This window comes from Pinus tabuliformis, chromosome X, assembly GCF_031772625.1.
Source record: "Pinus tabuliformis cultivar Carrire ecotype Pingquan chromosome X, CPIR1, whole genome shotgun sequence".
Lineage (NCBI taxonomy): Eukaryota > Viridiplantae > Streptophyta > Pinopsida > Pinales > Pinaceae > Pinus > Pinus tabuliformis.
The window spans coordinates 1,557,561,680-1,557,573,117 of NC_142308.1; the positions used below are offsets into that span (position 1 = coordinate 1,557,561,680).

At 38.8% G+C, this 11,438-nt stretch overlaps 1 long non-coding RNA gene across 2 annotated transcripts; it reads right to left on the bottom strand.

Annotated features, from left to right (window-relative positions):
- Positions 1-1,503: 1,503 nt before the first annotated feature.
- Positions 1,504-2,381, bottom strand: LOC149145978 (uncharacterized). Of its 2 annotated transcripts, XR_016265252.1 has the most exons (4): positions 2,256-2,381; positions 2,087-2,165; positions 1,957-1,996; positions 1,504-1,769 (listed from the first exon to the last, which is right to left on the bottom strand). It is a non-coding gene; the product is annotated as an uncharacterized LOC149145978 (long non-coding RNA). The 2 variants fall into 2 exon arrangements; XR_016265253.1 differs by having other exon boundaries at positions 1,504-1,860; positions 1,957-2,165.
- Between the last annotated feature and the right edge of the window lie 9,057 nt (positions 2,382-11,438).

An 11,438-nucleotide genomic window follows, 5' to 3' on the forward strand; every position in this document is an offset into this window, starting at 1 on the left:
AACTAATATCTGTTAATAAGATAAGTAAGATACTTAGCGCAGTTTGGGAGATATCGCAGTTCGCTGCCCTAGCAGTGTGAAAGGACTTCAACCCCTAGTTAGGGCCGTGCAGAAGCCAATTGTAACATTTTGTAAAGGTACTGAAGAGTAGAGCAGAGGGATAAGCCACCTGCGCAAAGGTAGGTATAGTTGGAATAAACCGACATCACAACCATCTTAAGGGTGCGGAAACTTGGTTCCAGCATCTCCCCATTCTGCTTTGGGTGAGACTTCAGTCCGCGCTGTGCGAGCTGATGCCGAAAGGGCCAGTAGTGTAGGGATTTGTTTTGCTAACTAACTCTGAACCTGGGTCAGGCCCCCTCAAGCCAAAATGATGATTATGATATTTTAAACCCTTGCGACCCAATTACTAGTAAGACGAAAAGAAAAGCAGGCGAAGGGAGCTTACTGGATTAATAGAAGCAAAGTCTAAGTCCCAATCATGCTTACGGGTTAGCTTTCACCATTAACGGGCTCTTTGAATGACATTCACAGGCAAAAGGCAAAGGCGAATAAATAATGGAAGGTTGGTGGCATTATGATTAAATTAAGTTATGAAATTAATTAATGCCATGCAACACCTGTCGTGTAGTGATTAGTGGACTCGATGACTGAAAAGCTAGGTGGGAGGGAGGTTAGCTCTTAGCGTCTTCACATATTCTAATGCGATAGGATGAATCGAGGCATTGATTTCACATTGAATGACTAAGGAGTCAAAAAATTAATTTGGACTTACATCCATCAGGGATTGAGGAAAGGTTAAAACCCATGCATAATTTGACCCAATGAACTGCTTTCCGTCGTTGATCTCGAAAGGGGGTAAACTAAACAGCCACATCTATGAACTTGATATTATTTGCCCCAATCACACCAAATTTAAAGGTGTTTTCAACTAAGTTCATCATTATTTAAGTATTGAGGGTCTTTTGCAGTGTATTATATTAGATCATTTTTTGGGATTCAACTGCGTTAAGAAAGTCATTCATCTATGACCATTTCCATGAGAGGTAGTTGTAACTGACTAATTTCTCATGATTTTTGAATAGTCCACTTAGCACTCATTACATCAGGTGATGCTCACAGGGGTGAAGAAGTGGGATTGAAACTAGTGAAATGAATCACATAGCGTCAATCATCACTTCTGGGGCTTCCACCCGGTAACCAAGACTTCACGGGAGGTCACCCATCCTAGAGTGCCTCTGGCTTAAGTGCGCTTAACTATGGAGTTTTTCCCCACAATCAAGCCCACTTAGCTTAGGGGGTTTATAAGGGGGTGTATTTCGTGTATAACACTAGCTTCATAAATAGAAACTACAATTGTGAATCTGGTAGAAATATTACTACAACAAAACTAACTGAATACTCTTTCCAGTTGCAACAAAATAATCTAAGACATATGTAGAAACCCAAAAGACCTAGAAATTTGTGATAACAACGAGGGTTTTCTGTCTCTATAAACGGCCAAAAAGACTCTCAAGTGCTTCTAATGGTAATAGTTAAATAATTACACAATCATAATCATATAAAGGTTCCCGCAAGCCCTGTGGTCTATATTAAACAGAGTTTACAAAAGTTTCCTAAAAACCCTAATCAAAAATACTCAAATGCTCAGAGTCTGCATAGCAGCGAGGCAAAACCCTCATCAACAATCTAGAAACCCTAAAACATTTACTGTGCAAGATATATGTTGGACGAAACCCATGTAAAATGGAAAGTGTATTTAGAGAAACCTGGACATCAGAGCAAAAGTGTGAGTGCTATCCAGGACTGACCGAGGTTCTATGAACGTTGACGACATAAAGGAGTAGCAATAGATCCTACCTGCGAAACCCAAAAAGAAGACAAAAACAATAAGGGTTTATTAATCGCTAAAGAAGAAAGAATCAATGACTCTGGAACTGTAGGGGTTTCGCTTACCTGAAGAGATAGTCGAGACTTCGGTGCCGAAGGAAAACAACTTGCAAGGGAAACGTAAACCCTCATCATGAGTACCAACAGTAACAAAATATGTAATAAGAATTTTAGAAGAATGAGTTCTCCAATATACCTAAGAACAAAGTTGCTCCGCCCGTGAAGGCTGAGGTCAATGGGACTTTCCTTGCCATAAAAGGTCGTGTAAATTTAACCTATTCACACAAAGACATCAACTTTAAGAGAACTACTTCAAGACTGCTCTCACTAGTTAACAACGTAGGGTTAAAAGAGATAAATGTTACCTGTTGCATGTCGAAATGAAACCTTGGAGCAAGTTGCAGACGATATCCTAGATGGAGCAGCGACGGAATGAGCGAGTGGTTTCAAAGACAGAGGTAGGAGTAGTTACCCTAACTACTCTCTCCAAGTTTACACCGTCGAACCAAACTATGGGGAAATGAACGGTCGCTGAGGGAGCCAAATGTCGCCATAACCGAGAGCCAGAGATGATGGGAAGAGGGGTTGAGAAGTTTCGAATGTGATCGTCATGGTTAAAAAAAGCATTTGAATAAACTTACATTGAATACATTAGTTCACAATGTAAAGGGACAGGTGGAATGTTACTTTTGTAACCATTGTATTAATAAGGATTGCACATCGATGATAATAATAATAAATATGTCTCGCCAAACTCTAATCATGATATTTATTAACTCATTGCGAAATAAGATTTAAGTTATGGTAAATTTTAACAAATGATACTTAATATGGAAAATAAACAATTTTCTTTATAGTAATGATAATACATGTTATTCGACCCCATGTAACGCGAGTACAATACCACTGCCGTTGTCGATTCCGCTAATCACCAAAAAAAGAATAATACATGTTAAACTATGATCAAACTATATCTTATTTTAATATGAATAAAATAAAACTTTAAATTATCATATAAATTTTATTTATTAAATATTAATATCTAAATATTTATTAGAATATTTATTTTCTATATATAATATATAATTAGTAAAAAACTAAAAATTTAAATATTATATTTGTTAAACTTTATAATAATAATAAAAAATAAAAGAAAATGTACTTTCAAATAATGACCGCTACTAACTCGGCCTGGAGTATGCCGTAAAACTGCTTCTGCTTGGCTAAGAGCTCGTCTTCCTCGGACGTAAGGAAACAGGTTAACGGCCCAAGACCCAGAGGCATCTGGCAGGAGTGAAAGCCTGCTCCCTTACGGACCACCAGCGGGTTATTACAGGTGGCGTGGTTTTCCTTGATAATGGTGATGAGTCAAATCGACATTCGCGGATAGCAGCCAGAGATGGTTGTCCTCACTGTTGGTTTGACACCTGAGTTTGATAGGTTTTGCCACCTTCGGAAAAAAAAAAAAAAATGACCGCTACTAACCCTGTGACCACATATTTATTAAAAAAAAAAATCATGGCTTAGCTTTCCAAGATATAGAAGCCGACAATGAACAATCTAGTCGAAGTTGCTTTTATCAACAAAGTTAAGGGAACCAAAGTAAACCATGGCAAATTAGTCTTTAAAGACGGATATAAAGTCAACTCAATTTTCCTAAAGTTAGAAACAATTATTTTAAAACTTTTACCTTTCTATCTAGGAAGGAAACCTCTCAAGAATATCGTGAAAATGTTAAAATCTAAACCTTAAATTAAAATTATATCAATAATTTCATGGACATGTTGGATAGAATTCTGGAATTTCATTTTCAGGGGATGGAACCTGAAAATTCCATGATAGTTAAAATTTTGGATTATTTTTCGCTGTAGATATTTGATTGGGATTTTTATAAAGGATTATTTAATTTGTTTATTTTTTAATTTTTGGGTATATTTTGAAGTAATTTTTTTTAATTTTGAAAAGACTGGTTGTAATTAGAGATTTAAGTTTTGTGGTTTGTAAAATTTAAAAGTTGTAAAGAATTTTCAAAAACACTAAATTTATTTGTACATTAAAAAAATATAATTTAAATAATAAAAGTTTATAATATCTTCAAAAGTTATTTAACTTAGTTTTTATTAAAAAACAATTAAATTAAAGTTTTTTTAAAATGTTTATTAAATAAAAGTGAATTTATTATCAAGTATTTAGTATTTATTAAGCCATCATATTATTTAAAAACGTGAAATCACAAATATTCAAACATCTTAAATTTGTAAAAGTTTTATAGTTTTTTATTCTATGTTTGTGTTTTAATCGTTTAAATTCAGAGATACAATTTTTGGTCAAATTGTGATTTCTCATGGTTTAAAATGTATTTTCAATGCTTTGAAAAAACTTCTAAAATACTCAAATTGGTTTAATTAAAACTTATTAAATTCTAAAACATAATACCAAATTTCAAATAAAAGTGACCCAAAACATATGCCAGAAAAACCAAAATGGAATAATTACGCTGAGGTAAAATTGTAAATATATTTTTTTCCTCTCATTTTATGGTTAGTATGTTTAGTCTCTAATCATGCATTTTCCATAAATAAAAAAATCATATTATTAAATAAACATTTTTCTAATTTAAAAATCATGATAGCCATACTATGATAAAAATAAAATAAAATGATGATGATGATGATTAACGTCCACTAAGACCAATGCGGTTTATCAGACCTAAGAAAAGAAAAAGAATCTAATTGTGATTCTTCAAAATCTTGTTTCTATGATCAAAAAGAAGGGAAAGAAGGGCTCCAAGATCGCTATAGTTGGGTTGGCTTAATAATTCAAGAAGATTGGAAGTGTGGCAGATGTTAGGGAATTGAGAGAAGATGTGAGTAAGAGTCGGGCAGTCTAAAAGGAAGTGTTTTTCATCTTCCACCTTCTTAGTATCACAAATCTAACAGATTCTATTGTCCCAGGGAATCTTGGGAGTAGACAACTGCCCGGTTTCACTTCGAAGCTCATGAGAATTAGTTCTTATCCTCGCGATGTTCATTTTCTTCTTAGTACTGGTTAACACATAGAGATAATTCTAGTTACCAAGGGTGGGGTTGATCACCTCCTTATATTATCTTAGCTTCCTTTTACCCTCCAACTCCTTATCATCCCACAACTTGTCCATAAAATTGGAGGTAATAATATCTTTGACACTATCCTTGCTTTCCATGATGGTCTCCTCCTTAATCCCCCAATGGTTGAGCCAAGATTGGGCATCCTTATGCCACCCACGCTTAAGGCGAAGGTGAGGGTTTTGACTAAAGTTAGAAGCAATTTTTAAGAGCCTCTTGGATTCCATGTTCTAAAGCTTCTTCTTATACATCAAATATCTAAACATAGTTGTACTTTCAATGGGGGACATGCTAGCTTCGATCAAGAGGATAGGATAGGGAGTATTTCCCTTGATCTTGAGGTTGTAAGTTATGCATTGCTTTTGAATCATCTCAATCTTTCTCCACGACTCTCTAGATATACTGCAACCCCAAACTTCACATCCATATAAGACAACAGGGGTGACAAGAGTCTCAAAGAGGAACCTTTATTTACTCCAAATGCAAAGATCGATTGACTTGCAATTGTTTTCAAGCTCATAATAAGCTTTCCAATCTCTAATAATCATTTTCTCGATGTTATAATTCCACTTGAGCTGACGAGGAAAGTCAATACCCAAATATTTATAAGAAGAAACCTACTCTAAGTAATGGTTATCATAGACGAAACTACCATGGGTGATCTTTTTGGATTTGATGATAATCACTGTCATACCCATCTTGGAACAATAGACATGAAGAGTCTTAAGCTGCTTGTCTAGGTCATCATGCCTTTTTGCAAGAAGAATGATATCATCAGCATAAAGGAGAAGAGTAATGATTCTACAGCAAACTTGGTGCCCTTGCAAAAGGAGAAGAGTAATGATTATACCAGAAAGCTTGGTGCCCTTGCAATCTGCAATTTCCATGCACTCTTCTAGGTTATCGATGTAAATGCCAAAAAAAAAAAAAAAATAGGGGACACCCTTACTTAACCCCAATATTACATTTAATATCTTTAGACCACACTTCATTAATCTTAAACTTGACAATCACACTATCAAAAATAATAATAATAACACACAACCATTCTTTCTAACATTATCATCATCCACATATGCTTCATTTAAAACTTAAACCTAATACCCATAAAACATTATCAAACTTTATAAAATAAAATAAAATAATATAAATAATATAAAACTCAATACCTGAAACTTTATAAAATAAAGAAATAATCTAAAACTCGATACCTTACCTACGAAATAGAAATTTATGTTCAATTCTATTCCTCTTTCTTTATGAACAAAATTGGCATACAAACACGCCCATAAAATTACAATTTTTAATTTAAAAACGTCATTTTTTTATTTTACATTTTAAACCAGCGGTCAAATAAGTTCTTAAAGTGAAAATGCCTCCAATGAAACGTCAAAATCCAGGCCTGCTTTAGGCACGAGTAGTTGTTTTTTTTTATATTTAAAATTTATTCGGTGTTTTTAGTATTTAAAAGAATAATTATTATTTTACTATTATTTTTGCGATGCTTTTAATATTTAAAATTTCAAGAATAATTATTATTTTTATTATTAGTTTTACAAATAATCCATAATTTAAGATATACCTGATATTAAATATTTTTAACTTTATTTTTTCTAAATCTTATATATAAAATTATTTTGTTGGCAAAAATGATCAATTTTCTCTTTCCGATTATTCTTATATCAAAACTTGTTAAAATTCAAATGATCAATTTTCTCTTACCGATTATTCTTATATCAAAACTTGTTAAAATTCATAATAAACCTACCACTAAACCAAGCCAACTAAAAGTCCACCTCAAACTCAATGTTGAAGTACCTGAATTTCAGGGTTGAGATTTTGATAAACACAATATATATAGTATAACAAATATTAAAATATTTCTAAAATTTAATTATTTAATACTTTTTATATTTTTCATATTTTTAAGAATATTTCTAAATTTATAATCGAAAGTAGATGTTGCAGCTCATGCTTTTATTTTGCTGATTGTTGAGTTGGTTAAGTATTTGAATTTCAGTATTAAGACATTCATAAATAAAGTCAACGGTTTAACTTTAATATTTGAGTTTGTTAAGAATTTGAATTTCAGTATTAAGACTTTGATAAATAAAGTCTACCGTTTCACTTCAATATTGAGGTTTTATAAACTAAATTAACTGTTTAACTTCTCTAATCTCTATTAAATTTCTAAAATATTCCTAAATTTTCAATCAAATTATACTCCACTAATCCACCCCAGAAAACCAAAGGTAAAGGGTAAGTGGTAAGTGTTGCAGCTCAAACTCAACTAAGATTTCTAAGATATTCCAAAATTTTCAATCAAATTATACTCCACTAATCCACCCCAGAAAACGAGGGGTAAGGGATAAGGCGTTGCCGCTCAAACTCACCTCGTACTGTTCAGTTTGTCAAGAACTTGAGCCCCAGCCTTGTGGCTTTGATAAGTTGAATGGATATCCATTCCCAGGAAAAGTGAATGGCAGTCATTTAAAGCCATACTCAGGTGGCCTGACCATCTGACTATTTGATAGAAGCATAGTCTTAGTGCTCCAAGCAACTGAAAGGAGGCACAGGACTATAAACTACACTGCCCGGGAACTGCGCGATGTCAGACTACGTGAAGCAGCGAAGTGTCACAGGGTCTGCGATAGCGTAAAGACAGTCGCACTAGCGCGCAGGTCTACCGGAAAGTGACCGTTAAAGTCATTATTCACGATTTGATGGTCGGTTTGAGGCCAAATGGAGTGGGCGGCAGGCATTTAAGGTGAACTTTATGGCTTAGATTCTTGAAAATTTGCCGCCAATCTAGCATTAATGGGCCGAATATGGGGGGAACGGTCGAATTCAAATTCAAAAGGCCCTATAAATTACAAGTGGTTGTCTAGTGAAAAACACTTGGTATTTTGAGAACTGACTTGTTGCGTTATCAAGTGTGTATGGACCTTTCGAATTTTGAGGCTTTGAGAGCAAGTTCATTGTTTGAAACATTGCCGAAGGAGACGCAAGACCTCCTGACTAGAATGATGTCGACACCTGAGGAAGCCGCGCAAGAAATTGCGGTAGTAGAAGCCCCAGAGGGCGCTGAAATAATAGTTGAGGTCCCTAAATCACCCAGAACACCGCGACATAAGAATGATAAGCAGGCCATGATCCCATTGCGCGTCTCACGCAGAAATCCACAAAGGACCAAGCTCACCTTGCAGGAAAAGGGGAAGGCCATTAATCTAGAGGTCGATGAGGAGGACTCTGAAGAAATCCTGGTGAATGAGGACGACTTAGAGATGGAAGTTGAAACCCAGGGTGCGGACCCTATTACCTAGTTACCTGAATATGTTCCTTCGCGCAAGGGTAAAGCCAAGGTGGCGAAGGACATAGATGAGAGCAAGAGCTCTCTGCAAACTCCACTGCTCCCAAATGATATTTTTTTTGAGGGACCGCACTTGGGGCCGGTTCCTGTGTTGAAGTTTGAATATTGGGACCTTGCAAACCACGATAAGTTCCCACATTTTACGATTAAGAAGCTAATGTGCCAGAGGATTGACGTGACTGATGGAACAATTCAATTGGAGCCGCAGACATGGCTCAGAGGTGTAGAGAAAGTCGGGCTGCTTAACCTGCTCTGGGTGCCGCATTACCACCGCGCCCCAATGATCGTTTTCATCATCAGGCAAATGCTCTGCTTGGTGCACGCTGGGTGTTCGTGGCTGGAGGAACCCGTCCCCATCACAAACCATTTGATTCACTGGATTAAACGACTACCTTACTCAGGGGAGGATCCTGCCAAGATTTCAGAGGGAAAAGGTGGCGAGTTTGCCCTCGCAGAAGCGATGAAGAAGAAGTTCAATCTGGAGAAGAAGAAGAAAGGATATGCCATCTCCGGCATGAACAACCCTGCAGTCAAGGTCGAGACACAAATATTAGCAGGGAAGCTAATGCGGAAGTGTCGCGTAGATGAGGTGCCCACACTACTAATTGCACTAGCGGCCCAATGTGTGGAAGGAGTCCAGTTCAACTGGGCGAACTATCTAAGCAGCGAGTTCCTTGTGAACTATCGCGAGGCACAGGAGCAGGGAAAAATGTTTCGCTACATGTGGCCCCTGTTGTCGATAGTACTAGTGGCATGGGAACTGCCCGAAGATAGCCAATTCCCTTCGATCGCACTGGACCTTCCAAAGGCAGTGAAGTGCGCTTCGCTATGGGCGACCAAGGATGCGCAACGTATCAGAGAAAGTAAGATATTTTGGGTCCTAATGGAGATGAATATCCGAATGGGGATCAATCGCAACTCGCGGTTGTTGTCCACAGTCTATGCCAATTTACAAAGCTTTGCAGAGTTCAAAGTGGATTTCCACCATGTTTTTATCAGGGCGCGGAAGGACCCCACAAAGACATGGCATAACCTCCCGTACTTGGAGACTGATGATGTAATTTCCACAGTCCTTGAGTCTTGGGCGCCGAAGTGGCGCACTCCAGCTAGCTCACGGTGGAAATGAACAAGTCTGCCGTGTAGCACAAGAAGGAAGAGACAAAGCTTCAAATGGCACAGCTGGCGGAAAAGCGCAAAAAAGAGGAAGCAGAGGCTAAGGCCCAGGCAGCGCGCGATGCTGTGAAATTGACTGAACAACAATAGAAAACAGGAGAAGAAGGGCACGAGGGACAGAAGTCACCTTCGCCCAGGGCTGAACCAGAGATACAGCTAGAACAAGTTGGCGCGGACTCGCAGACAACGTCCACCCAACTCAAGCGTCCGCGTCCACGACTGCGAGAGAAGGCAGTACCCCGAAAGAAAACAAAGGCATCCAAAACGTCCTTCGACCCAATCACCCTCACTAAGGGGGGTTTGCATGACATCAGAGAAACGGTAAGGGATGTCACCACAGAGGCCCTCCAACAATTTGAAGAGCAACAACATATAGTATTGGGGGCTCTTTGAATAGAACTACAGGAGTTGCAGGTTTGCACTCCACAGGCTTGCACAGTGACCACCGGCCTCGCAATCAACACTTCAGCGGCCTTGGAGATGTTGCGCACAAGGGTGACTAACATGATAGTGCTACTAGAGGGGGCACTTACTATAGAGAAGGAGGCCGACAGGCCCATGGTCAATAGTTTAAAAAGGGTCGGATTAAATATGGTCACGCTCCCTCGAGAGACGCTCTATCTCTTGCAGGATGGAGTCACTGCAAAACTTCAGGCCAAGGAGAGTCGCGCTCTACAGGTAATGAGCGAGCAACGCATCAACATTGAGCAGTTGGGCCTGCAGTGCAACGAAGCAATAGAGAAGAATAAGCAGATAATGCAGGTCATGGAGGAAGCTTGCCAGATGGTCCCGTAGTTGGCCATTCAGGCAGAGGAACCAGTGGAGGCACGTGTTCATAAATTGGCCATAGGGGTTGGTGACGCTCAAGCAGAGTTGGCCAGGGTTTAGCTGGAGCTGAACCTGTAGATCGTAGAACTGGAATTGAAGGCTCAGCCTTCAACTCTGCCAGAGATCAGGGAACAACGTACCACCGCGGTCACAACAACAATAGCAGTAGTTGACAGTGTAGTGGCAAACTGCATGCAGCTCTTCGAACAATCATTTGTGGTCCTAACCACCCTGCAGGAGGACCCGAATGTAGAGCACCTAGAGACAAAGGCGCGCGAGCTACAACAGAGGTATGACGAGGTAAAAGGGACTGCGCAGACGATTTCCCTTACACAGAGGCTTGCACGGATGCAGGAGGCAAAGGCGCTCAAGGAACAGGTGGATGTCGCTCAGCATAAAGAAGCGGTCTTAAAAGCGCGCCTACAGCCATGGATAGATGAGGCTTACGCGATCACAACCTCCATTGAAGGAAAGCTCACGAAACTGCAGGCATCTTAGTAGAATATTTAGAGCAGCAGTTCAGCAGCAGTCACCGAACAGCGTGTGGAAGAAGTCCAGCAGGCGGCCGCTTAGTGCGTTGCCGAAGTTGCGATGATCTAAACAAAGCTGGGAGGTCTTCGCGCTAAGATCTCCGCACCTGCAAAGTGACTCGAGGGCTAGTCACGATTTTTGTGTTGGGGACCTGTTGGGCGTGGGATCCCCCAAGGGAAGTTTTGGGGCTTAAAGCCCATATTTTGGTCCAGTTTTGTAATACAAATGTAAAGATTCCGCATTTTGTGGTCGTGGAGTGTGTAGTTGTTAAAGAGTCATAAGGTTGTCCGCCCTTATTTTGAAAATGTAATGTCAATTATAGAAGATCTACCCATGATCCGCAGACCATGGGATTGTATAAATAAAGCTAAGCTCTAAGAAGTAGAAATCACTAATTACGAATGAAGATATGATTTATGAGAGATAGCTCTAAAGTAGAAGTCTAAGTTTTAGGTTGTAGCATAGGTAGAGGCTCTGCAACTGAGTGCGCAGAGGCCTAGAAGTTCGCAACTGAGTGCGCGGACCCCTGCAGCTGAGTGCGC